A 12,675-nucleotide genomic window follows, 5' to 3' on the forward strand; every position below is an offset into this window, starting at 1 on the left:
TCCTCACTCATCTTGTTTACAACATAGTTAAGCAAATGTTGCTTACCTGTAACAGGTGTTCTCACAGGACAGCAAATGTTAGTCCTCACATATGGGTGACATCACAGGATGGAGCCCAATCATGGAACAGTTTTGGCACTAAACTTGCAGCCAGCCGGGGTCCCCCTTCAGTCTTGTTTAAAGTTACAGGAAATGCCGAAAAATAAAATAAAAAAACGAACCCAACACCACGGGGTGGCGGGTGGGTTTCGTGAGGACTAACATCCTGCTGTCCTGTGAGAACACCTGTTACAGGTAAGCAACATTTGCTTTCTCACAGGTGTGTAGCTGGTGTGCGAGAGAGATGAGAGTGAGAGCTCGCTGTCGAGGCAGAAATGCCTTTGCCTGCAAGGTGTCCAAGTCCGCCCCTATGAATGATAAAGTTTGAGATGGGACGAAGCAGGATTTTGCGTAGCCGACTAGAAATCCTAGTGAAATCAGAATGTGTAAAGTAAGACGTAGGGACGACAGAGCAGCTTGCTGAGTGGGAGCCCTGATCAACCAATCGTCTAGATAGGGGTAGATGTGAACACCTTGAGTCCTGAGGAAGGCTGCTACTACTACAAGGCACTTGGTGAAGACTCGTGGTGCAGATGCCAGGCCGAATGGGAGCACTCGGTATTGATAGTGCTTGGGGCCTACCAGAAATCTCAGGAACCTGCGATGAGATGGATTTATCGCAATGTGTGTGTGTACGCATCTTGGAGATCGAGAGAGCAGAGCCAGTCTCCTCTTTGCAGAAGAGGAAGGAGGGAACCCAAGGTTACCATCTTGAACTTTTCGCGGTGGAGGTACTTGTTGAGGGCACGTAGGTCCAGAATTGGACGAACGCCGCCTGATTTTTTGGGAATTAGAAAGTACCGGTAATAGAATCCTAGGCCTTGTTGGGAGTAGGGCACTGGTTCTATTGCTCTGGATTGGAGGAGGAGGGAAACCTCCTGTTCCAGGAGTAGTGAGTGGTCGAATGTTCTCCACGTCAGTAGAGGTGGGGAGTCCGGTGGAATGGAGAGAAAGTTCAGGCAATAACCTTGAGAGGTTATGGCAAGGATCCACTGGTCTGAGGTGATTGTGTGCCACCTGTTGTTGAAATGGCACAATCGACCTCCCACTGGTGTTTGAAGCAGTGGAAACTGGCTGCTGCTCTCTATGCAGGAGTTGTTTACGAGGTTGACGAGACTGGGTCTTTTGGAAAGGTCTCGTGGAACGAGTTCTAGACTGTGGTGGATAGGATTTCTTTGGACGGAAGAAGGACTTCAGTATCCTTCCTGAATGGCTGTTTGGAGGAATACTCAGAAGGCATCAGAGAGAGCTGACAAAGGGTCTCATGATGGTCCTTGAGTTCCGCCACCGTCCGCTGAATCTGTTCGCCAAACAGATTGTCTCCTATGCAGGGCAGATCAGATAATCCGTCTTGTACTTCAGGGCGCAAGTCCGAAGACTTGAGCCAGGCCCATCTTCTTGCCGAAATAGCAGTTGCAGATACCCTGGAAGCGGTGTCGAAGATGTCATAAGAGGATCTTATCTCATGCTTCCCTGCCTCGAAACCCTTCTGTACCAGGGTTTGAAGCTGTTCCTGGAATTGCTGAGGCAGGGACTCTGCAAAGTCCTGTATCTGCTTGAATAAGACCCTGTTGTACTAGGTCATATACAGCTGGTAAGAGGCGATCCGAGAGATAAGCATCGATCCCTGGAAGACACGCCGGCCAATGGCATCCAGGAATTTCTGTTCCTTACCTGGGGGAAAGGAAGAGTGGGGTTTTGACCTTTTTTGGGCAGATTCTACAACCACAGATTGGTGATCCAGCTGAGGTTTCTGAAATCCTGGGGCTGACTGGACCAAATAAGTGGTATCAGCTTTTCTGTTGACTGGAGCAACAGAACCAGGGTGTTCCCAGTTCTTTTTGAGGAGATCCAAAAGAACCTGGTGAATAGGGTTGGAGGTTATTTCCTTGGGAGCATCCAGGAATTGTAACAGCTCCATCATTTTCCTAAAGATCCTTGATTTTTTTTTTTATCATCTTTTCCACCACCTGATGTATTTAAATACCAAAAGATTTTATTTACAAGACATGCTATTGCTATAACAGCACGCTTGGTGATTGCTTCAAGCTGGAGGCAGTTGGAATGCCCAATCATATCAATACTGGAATAGAAGTTGTAGACTTTGTTTTACTTTGGTCAGCTGACTGCAATTCACTTGGAAAACATGGAGAAATTCATGAAAATTTCGTAATTCTTGGAGAAAAAACTAATGATCTTGCGAGAGATGAACCGGCTATCATACTGTCAAATCTTTGACAGTATGTTTGCTTATATTATCTTTTATATTGGTCATATACAATTTATACCAGATGCGTGTAAATTGCTGAGCAGGGGAAGGGGAAGTATGGGACATTGTATCAGGGAAAGGTTTGACTCTTTCTATAGGCAGTATTTGTCATTACTTTTGTTTACAGTGTCAGTTTAAACTGAGAGAAAAAAAAAAAAAAGTTCAGAGGTCTACAAATTTTTCTTCTCAGGATGGATCTGATTTTTCCCCAAAGGTGCTGGCTGCTATGGCACTTCTTAGTAGCAAGACCCTTACACACAGGTTTTCCTCTGTGACACAGGAGTGCATTTGAAGTGTCCTGACCTCACTGGAAAAAATCTACTTCACAATTAACTTTGATTTACTGACATTAATTTCCAGATCCAAGAATAGGAATCCACCTGGTCTTCTCACAGAGAGAAAATTAGTAATTTAGAGCAGTGTACTACTAAATTGTCTGCTGTTCAGATGACTCTTGTTCAGGATAAATTGGTAATATTGTAGGACTGAAAATTTGGAAAATACTGTTAGATTTTTTTTTTTTTTAACTTGAGTGTACTTCATTTTCCCAATATATCGTCGTTTTCTCCTGTGGAATTTAAGATTTGCGCAATATGTTGGAAATCTTTCAGGAAGCAATACCTCCTATTAGAAAGGCTTTTTCTTCATTCTAGGAATAGGTCTCAAACTGTGGGAGATGGCTGGATAAAGTGAATCAGTCTATAGATAATATGGATTTATTCACAACATTAGACACATCAGTAGTGGATGAGTCTCGGAGCTACACTTTTGGTAACTTTTGTTTTTCTTCAGTTCTGGGATTTAATATTACGTTTGTATTTCAAGAACTCAAAGGCTTTGTTTATGGGATACAGAGTATGGATATTTTTGGATCTATACAGAGTTACACAAGTCAAAAGGAGGAAATTTCTATGTACCAAGAAGTAGTTGCCTTTGGTACAAATGATCTACTTTATTTTCTATGTAAATGTTTGCTTAAATTGTCTAAACTGAAGTCATTTATTGACTTCAAGAAATATTTTTTAAGTAGAACTCTACTTTCAAGTTGTATTTTGCATCTCAGTTATGCACAGAACACCATGAGAGTCGTACACAGATATGTATACTATCAGGGTGCATACAATTTGTCAAGGAGTGTCAGCCCTTAATTATGGCATGGTTGACACAGCCTAGCAAGTGAATCCACTAGGCCAACACAGACAGCAGGTAGACTCACACTCTGACTGGGACAAAGTCTTAAGCTTCACCTGTACCAGCCTCTTCCCCTGCAGGTTGAGCCCTTGGATTCTGAGGCTGGTAGGTCTTAGGCAAGAGTCCAGAGAAGAGCTACTAGTTATGGTCCTGGCAGAGGTCAGGGCAGGCAGAGATCAGGCAGCATTGGGGTACAGGCAATGGTCGGCACAGACAGAGTTAAGATGGCATCAGTATCCAGGCAAGTGTCAGAGCAAGTGGAAGTCAGGCAGCATCAGATCCAGGCTAAGGTCAGGCACAAGACAGCAAGCCAGAGAGCAGACAAAAACAGGTATGGAGCAAAGGCAGGGCGGGATGGAACAAGGCAAAAAAGACAAGGAAAGCAGGAACAGGACCAAGGCAAAACAAGGCATCAGGATGACAAGCAACATGATCTGCAAGCACAGCAGAGGACCTGTTGCTGAGGCACCGGGTGGTGGAACTGAGCTTCCTTAAATACCAGAGCTGGGATGACATCATCAGCTAGCGCCCACAGGAAATGCTGGCTACATGGTCTATAAAAGGGCTCCAGGAAATGCAGGTAGTTTCAACCAGGCCTTAGAATGCAGCACGCTGCAAGAAGCTATTCCGGGAGTGTCAGGAGGAAAGGGGTGTTACACAACTTTGGCACATTCTGGCCTACTCTCTACACTGACAAAAATCTCTATCATCTTCCTCAGAAAGGAAAATTGGTTCTTACCTGCTAATTTTCTTTCCTGTAGTACCAGGGATCAGTCCAGACAGCTGGATTTTGCCTACCATCCAGCAGATGGAGACAAGAGAAATTTTGACTGACTCTGCCACTTAACCCGAGGTACCACCTGCAGTCTGCCAGTATGGAAATGTACCAAAGCCAGATACAAACAAAAACCTTGAAGAACCAACTGAACTATTTTACAAGAACGAACGAACCATGCTTGCAGCAACTCCTCTGCAGGATTATTGACAACCTGAGTCATTCTTCATAGGAACACCACAAGTGATTCAGCAGGCTCTGCTGAGAAAACAGGCAACCGAGTGGACTCTTCAATACCTCCTTTCCCAAACTGGGCGGGCGTCTGGACTGATCCGTGGTACTACAGGGTCAAAAATTAGCAGGTAAAAACCTATTTTCCTTTACCTGTACGTACCCAGATCAGTCCAGACAGCTGGGATGTAACAAAGCTTCCCTACTGTGGGTGGCACTGCGAGAGTCCCGCTCGGAGTACACTTTCACTGAAACAGCCAGACTCCAGAACCCGGACATCCAAACAGTGATGCCCGGCAAAGGTGTGCAAAGACTTCCAAGTAGCCGCCCTACATATTTCATGCGGCAATACTTGCTGACATTCGGCCCAGGAGGCCGCTTGTGAACGGGTAGAATGCGCCCGAAGACCGGCCGACCCCAGACGACCCTGAGTGATGTATGCCAAGTTAAATGGCCGCCTTCAACCATCGCACAATAATAGTCCTAGAAGCTTTCTGCCACCTTCTGGGGCCACTTCATAGAACAAAAAGATGATCAAACAAGCGGAAACTATTTGTCAATTTCAAGTAATGCAAGAGAGCCCTCCTCTCACCCAACTTCCGCAACTCTTTGGATTAAGAAGTGGAAGGGACAGAGTAAGAAAATAAGAACATGCCACACTGGGTCAGACCAAGGGTCCATCAAGCCCAGCATCCTGTTTCCAACAGTGGCCAATCCAGGCCATAAGAACCTGGCAAGTACCCAAAAACTAAGTCTATTCCATGTTACCGTTACTAGTAATAGCAGTGGCTATTTTCTAAGTCAACTTAATTAATAGCAGGTAATGGACTTCTCCTCCAAGAACTTATCCAATCCTTTTTTAAACACAGCTATACTAACTGCACTAACCACATCCTCTGGTAACAAATTCCACAGTTTAATTTACGTTGAGTAAAAAAGAACTTTCTCCGATTAGTTTTAAATGTGCCACATGCTAACTTCATGTAGTGCCCCCTAGTCTTTCTATTATCCAAAAGAGTAAATAACTGATTCACATCTACCCGTTCTAGACCTCTCATGATTTTAAACACCTCTATCATATCCCCCCTCAGCCGTCTCTTCTCCAAGCTGAAAAGTCCTAACCTCTTTAGACTTTCCTCATAGGGGAGCTGTTCCATTCCCCTTATTATTTTGGTAGTCCTTCTCTGTACCTTCTCCATCGCAATTATATCTTTTTTGAGATGCGGCAACCAGAATTGTACACAGTATTCAAGGTGCGGTCTCACCATGGAGCGATACAGAGGCATTATGACATTTTCCATTTTATTCACCATTCCCTTTCTAATAATTCCCAACATTCTGTTTGCTTTTTTTGACTACCGCAGCACACGGAATCGACGATTTCAATGTGTTATTCACAATGACGCCTAGATCTCTTTCTTGGGTTGTAGCACCCAATATGGAACCTAACAATGTGTAACTACAGCATGGGTTATTTTTCCCTATATGCATCACCTTGCACTTATCCACATTAAATTTCATCTGCCATTTTGATGCCCAATTTTCCAGTCTCACAAGGTCTTCCTGCAATTTATCACAATCTGCTTGCGATTTAACTACTCTGAACAATTTTGTATCATCTGCAAATTTGATTATCTCACTCGTATTTCTTTCCAGATCATTTATAAATATATTGAAAAGTAAGGGTCCCAATACAGATCCCTGAGGCACTCCACTGCCCATTCCCTTCCACTGAGAAAATTGTCCATTTAATCCTACTCTCTGTTTCCTGTCTTTTAGCCAGTTTGCAATCCATGAAAGGACATCGCCACCTATCCCTTGACTTTTTACTTTTCCTAGAAGCCTCTTATGAGGAACTTTGTCAAACACCTTCTGAAAATCCAAGTATACTACATCTACTGGTTCACCTTTATCCACATGTTTATTAACTCCTTCAAAAAAGTGAAGCAGATTTGTGAGGCAAGACTTGCCTTGGCTAAAGCCAGGCTGACTTTGTTCCATTAAACCATGTCTTTCTATATGTTCTGTGATTTTGATGTTTAGAACACTTTCCACTATTTTTCCTGGCACTGAAGTCAGGCTAACCGGTCTGTAGTTTCCCGGCTCGCCCCCGGAGCCCTTTTTAAATATTGAGGTTACATTAGCTTTCCTCCAGTCTTCAGGTACAATGGATGATTTTAATGATAGGTTACAAATTTTTACTAATAGGTCTGAAATTTCATTTTTCAGTTCCTTCAGAACTCTGGGGTGTATACCATCCGGTCCAGGTGATTTACTACTCTTCAGTTTGTCAATCAGGTCTACCACATCTTCTAGGTTCACCGTGATTTGATTCAGTCCATCTGAATCATTACCCATGAAAACCTTCTCCAGTATGGGTACCTCCCCAACATCCTCTTCAGTAAACACCGAAGCAAAGAAATCATTTAATCTTTCCGCGATGGCCTTATCTTCTCTAAGTGCCCCTTTCACCCCTCGATCATCTAACGGTCTAACTGACTCCCCCCACAGGCTTTCTGCTTCGGATATATTTAAAAAAGTTTTTACTGTGAGTTTTTGCCTCTACGGCCAACTTCTTTTCAAATTCTCTCTTAGCCTCTCTTATCAGTGTCTTACATTTAACTTGCCAACGTTTATGCATTATCCTATTTTCTTCTGTTGGATCCTTCTTCCAATTTTTGAATGAAGATCTTTTGGCTAAAATAGCTTCTTTCACCTCCCCTTTTAACCATGCTAGTAATTGTTTTGCCTTCTTTCCACCTTTCTTAATGTGTGGAATACATCTGGACTGTGCTTCTAGAATGGTATTTTTTAACAATGACCACGCCTCTTGCACATTTTTTACTTTTGTAGCTGCTTCTTTCAGTTTTTTTCTAACAATTTTTTTCATTTTATCAAAGTTTCCCTTTTGAAAGTTTAGCACAAGAGCTGTGGATTTGTCCATAAAGGAAAGCAATTCCACTGACTGATTTACATGAAAGGATGATACCACCTTAGGCAAGAAAGAAGGCTTCGTTCAAGGACACACCTGAGTCCGAAATCCACAAAAAGGTCTCCTTGCAGGAAAAGGCCTGAAGCTCTGACACCCGCCTGGCCAACGATATTGCCACCAGAAAGATCCCCTTCAAAGTAAGATCTTTCAGCGTCGCCCACTTTAAAAGGCTTAAATGGGGAGGAACACAGCTATCAGGACGACATTCAAACTCCAGGAACGGCAGGGATTCCGAACCGGAGGTCTCAGATGTTCGCTCCCCGGAGAAAACAGACAACATCCGGATGGGCTGACAAAGCAACTCCCCGTACTTTGCCATGAAAACAACCTAGGGCCGCCACTTGAACCCTCAGGGAATTAAAGGATAACCCCTTAACGAGGCCATCCCGAAAAAGGACAATATATTTATTTTATTTATTTATTTAAAGGCTTTTATATACCGGAGTTCATGTACTAGTACATACCACTTCGGTTTACACAGAACCAATATTGGAAAATTACATCAAACAAGTGGGTATAAAATAACAAGGCTAACTTTGTAGGAACTTAGAACTTGAGGTAAAGGAGAGAACAGGACCAAGTGGTAACAGATCAATGTAAATAGCTAAATAATAAATACAAATTCTTACAATGAATACAAATGCTTACAGATTACAGTCTTCAAAATCTAAGTTTACATCTTCAGAATAATGTTTAAATCTACAAGAACTAACGGTTACATCTTCAAGGTTTGTAGACTTCAAAGCTGAGGTTACATCTGACTTAAAAGGTATTGGTGTAGCATGCTGTAAATTTAACGATTGGGAATATGAGACCAAGAAATACAATTAAGAGTTGCGGCATCAGACATCTGGTCTGATGCCGCAACATCTCCCAAGGAGCCCCGAAGAAGATCCATTTTGCGCTCAAGGCACCACGACTCGAAAATACCCTATACTCTGATGTACACCAAAGATGTGGAGGTCTTTCTAGACTGGAGCAGGGTAGCGAACACTGCATCAGTATAACCCTTATTCCTCAAACGCTGCCCCTCAAAAGAAAAGCCACTAGACAAACGCAATATGCCTGATTGAAATAAACAGAGCCTTGATGCAGAAGATTTGGCAGGTGCCCCAACCTCAGGGGCCCGTCCACCGCCAGGGTTGATCAGATTCGCGAACCACGGATGTCTCGGCCCCTCCGGAGCCAAGAGAATCACCTCGCCCAGGTGGAGTTCGATGCGGGCATGATCTTGCCTATTAATGGCCACGGCGGGAAGACGTACAGGAGAACATGCACCGGCCAGGGTAGGACCAGGGTGTCCACCCCTTCCGCACCCATCTCTCTCTTCCTGCTGAAGAACTGAGGAGCCTTGGCGTTGTGGAAATCGCAATCAGATCCATGCGAGGAGTAGACCACCTGAGACAAATGAGTCGAAATGCTTCGTCCAACAACTCCCACTCCCCGGGATCCAAGTGATGATGGCTCAGAAAATCCGCTTTTGAATTGTCGATGCCTGCGATATGGGATGCTGCCAATCTCACCAGATTGAGCTCGGCTCAGGCAACCAACTCCTGGGCTTCCACCATCTGCTGGAGACAGAGAAATACTGGCAGACTGCAGGTGGCAGAGTCAGTCAAAATTTTTCTGTCTCCATCTGCTGGATGGGAGGCAAAACCCAGATGTCTGGACTGATCTGGGTACGTACAGGGAACTCCTGTTTTATAATCTTTTCTACATGTAAACACTACACTCAGCCTTGCAATCACACCTGAAGAAGGGACCTATGTGATCTCATACGCTACATTTCTTTACAGTGGTCTAACATAAGAACATAAGAAAATGCCATACTGGGTCAGACCAAGGATCCATCAAGCCCAGCATCCTGTTTCCAACAGTGGCCAATCCAGGCCATAAGAACCTGGCAAGTACCCAAAAACTAAGGCTATTCCATGTTACCATTGCTAATGGCAGTGGCTATTCTCTAAGTGAATTTAATAGCAGGTAATGGACTTCTCCTCCAAGAACTTATCCAATCCTTTTTTAAACACAGCTATACTAACTGCACTAACCACATCCTCTGGCAACAAATTCCAAAGTTTAATTGTGCGTTGAGTAAAAAAAGAACTTTCTCTGATTAGTTTTAAATGTGCCCCATGCTAACTTCATGGAGTGCCCCCTAGTCTTTCTACCATCCGAAAGAGTAAATAACCGATTCACATCTACCTGTTCTAGACCTCTCATGATTTTAAACATCTCTATCATATCCCCCCTCAGTCATCTCTTCTCCAAGCTGAAAAGACCTAACCTCTTTAGTCTTTCCTCACAGGGAAGTTGTTCCATTCCCCTTATCATTTTGGTAGCCCTTCTCTGTACCTTCTCCATCACAATTATATCTTTTTTGAGATGTGGCGACCAGAATTGTATACAGTATTCAAGGTGCGGTCTCACCATGGAGCGATACAGAGGCATTATGACATTTTCAGTTTTATTCACCATTCCCTTTCTAATAATTCCCAACATTCTGTTTGCTTTTTTGACTGCCGCAGCACACTGAACCAACGATTTCAATGTGCTATCCACTGTGACACCTAGATCTCTTTCTTGGGTTGTAGCACCTAATATGGAACCCAACATTGTATAATTATAGCATGGGTTATTTTTCCCTATATGCATCACCTTGCACTTATCCACATTAAATTTCATCTGCCATTTGGATGCCCAATTTTCCAGTCTCACAAGGCCTTCCTGCAATTTATCACAATCTGCTTGTGATTTAACTACTCTGAACAATTTTGTGTCATCTGCAAATTTGATTATCTCACTCGTCGTATTTCTTTTCAGAACATTTATAAATATATTGAAAAGTAAGGGTCCCAATACAGATCCCTGAGGCACATCATGTTTAGGAATAAACATGATGTGCATTTCTGACAGATTATTGCATGCCTTTGAGTTATGAGGCACAAAGCTGAAATCCTAGTGCCCCCAGCTACAGAGGTGTATTGATCTTTATACATACACAACATGGGAAATATTAAGAACATAAGAACATGCCATACTGGGTCAGACCAAGGGTCCATCAAGCCCAGCATCCTGTTTCCAACAGTGGCCAATCCAGGCCATAAGAATCTGGCAAGAACCCAAAAACTAAGTCTATTCCATGTTACTGTTGCTAGTAATAGCAGTGGCTATTTTCTAAGTCAACTTCATTAATAGCAGGTAATGGACTTCTCCTCTAAGAACTTATCCAATCCTTTTTTAAACACAGCTACACTAACTGCACTAACCACATCCCCTGGCAACAAATTCCAGAGTTTAATTGTGCGTTGAGTGAAAAAAGAACTTTCTCCAATTAGTTTTAAATGTGCCACATGCTAACTTCATGGATGCCCCATATTCTATTATCTGAAAGACTAAATAACCGATTCACATCTACCTGTTCTAGACCTCTCATCATTTTAAACACTATCATATCCCCCCCTCAGCCATCTCTTCTCCAAGCTAAAAAGTCCTAACCTCTTTAGTCTTTTCCTCATAGGAGAGCTGTTCCATCCTCTATCATTTTGGTCGCCCTTCTCTATACCTTTTCCATTGCAGCTATATCTTTTTTGAGATGTGGCGACTCGAATTATACACAGTATTCAAGGTGCGGTCTTCACCATGGAACGATACAGACGCATTATGACATTTTCCGTTTTATTCACCATTCCCTTTCTAATAATTCCCAACATTGTTTGCTTTTTTGACTTCCACAGCACACTGAACCGATTATTTCAATGTGTTCTCACTATCAGGTCGATACTCTAAGGCCGCGGTAGAAAGAGTGCGGCATTGCCAGGCGCACCCTCGTTCCCCGCACGCACAGTTCTCTTTACCTAGCGCTCGATACTCTCTTCTAATTGCATGCAAATGCATGCCGCGTCTGCGAAGCGTTAGGCAAGCGTTAGGCCCGCACAACCCAGTTTACTGTATAGGCGCTTATACAGTAACCTGGGTGCGCTGGTACCTGTCATTTCAAATGTCATTTCAACTGACAATTGAAATGACAGGCACCAGGAAGTGTAAAAAACCAAAAATATGTATAAATACCTGTCACTTTCCGAATCCCCCAGGCGTGCGGTCATCCAGGCGGCGGCGGCGGGAGCCGGCGGGTGGGTGGGCGCACGTTGGGTCCAGGCGGCGGCGGGAGCCGGGGGGCGGGTCGGCGCACGTTGGTTTCAGGCGGCCGGCGGGCGGGTGGGTGCCCATTCATCCGGGCGGCGGGAGCCGGCGGGCACGCGTTCGAACAAGGCGGCGGTGTGGGCCAGCGGCGGGTGGGCGCGTGTTCGATCCAGGCCGCGGGCGGGTGGGCGCGCATTCATCCAGGCGGAGGGAGCCGGTGGCAAAAGCGGCCTCCGGCAGCCCCCGCCGGCAGTGAATGAATGCACGCCTGTGCGACCCGTGCGATTTTGGCGCTCAAGGCGTGACGTCACGACGCCCGACGTCACGGCATGTGACTGCCTTGAGCGCCGAAATCGCACGGGTCGCACAGGCGCGCATTCATTCACTGCTGGCGGGGGCTGCCGGAGGCCGCTTTCGCCGCCGGCTCCCTCCGCCTGGATGTATGCGCGCCCACCCGCCCGCGGCCTGGATCGAACACGCGCCCACCCGCCCACACCGCCGCCTTGTTCGAACGCGCGCTCACGCTCCTGCCGCCGCCCGGATGAACGGGCGCCCACCCGCCCCCCGCCTGGATGAACGGGACCCAACGCGCGCCCACCCGCCCGCCGGCTCCCGCCTGGATGAACGGGCGCCCACCTGCCACCGCTGCCTGGATGAATGGGACCCAACGCGCGCCCACCTGCCCGCCGGCTCCTGCCGCCGCCCGGATGAACGGGCGCCCACCCGCCACCGCCGCCTGGATGAGCGGGACCCAACGCGCGCCCACCCGCCCGCCGGCTCCCACCGCCTGGATGAACGGGCGCCCACCAGCCTCCCGCCGCCTGGATGAGCGGGACCCAACGCGCGCCTACCCGCCCGCCGGCTCCCACCGCCTGGATGAACGGGCGCCCACCAGCCTCCCGCCGCCTGGATGAACGGGACCCAACGCGCGCCCACCCGCCCGCCGGCTCCTGCCACCGCCTGGATGACCGCACG

The 12,675-nt window shown here is 45.9% G+C and overlaps 1 protein-coding gene across 2 annotated transcripts in view; it reads right to left on the reverse strand.

The window, feature by feature from the left end:
• ALS2 (alsin Rho guanine nucleotide exchange factor ALS2) overlaps positions 1-12,675 on the reverse strand; it is a 282,347-nt gene that overhangs the window by 31,101 nt on the left and 238,571 nt on the right. The gene's annotated exons all lie outside the window — the stretch shown is intronic.

Source organism: Rhinatrema bivittatum, chromosome 6 (assembly GCF_901001135.1).
Source record: "Rhinatrema bivittatum chromosome 6, aRhiBiv1.1, whole genome shotgun sequence".
Classification (NCBI taxonomy): Eukaryota; Metazoa; Chordata; class Amphibia; order Gymnophiona; family Rhinatrematidae; genus Rhinatrema; species Rhinatrema bivittatum.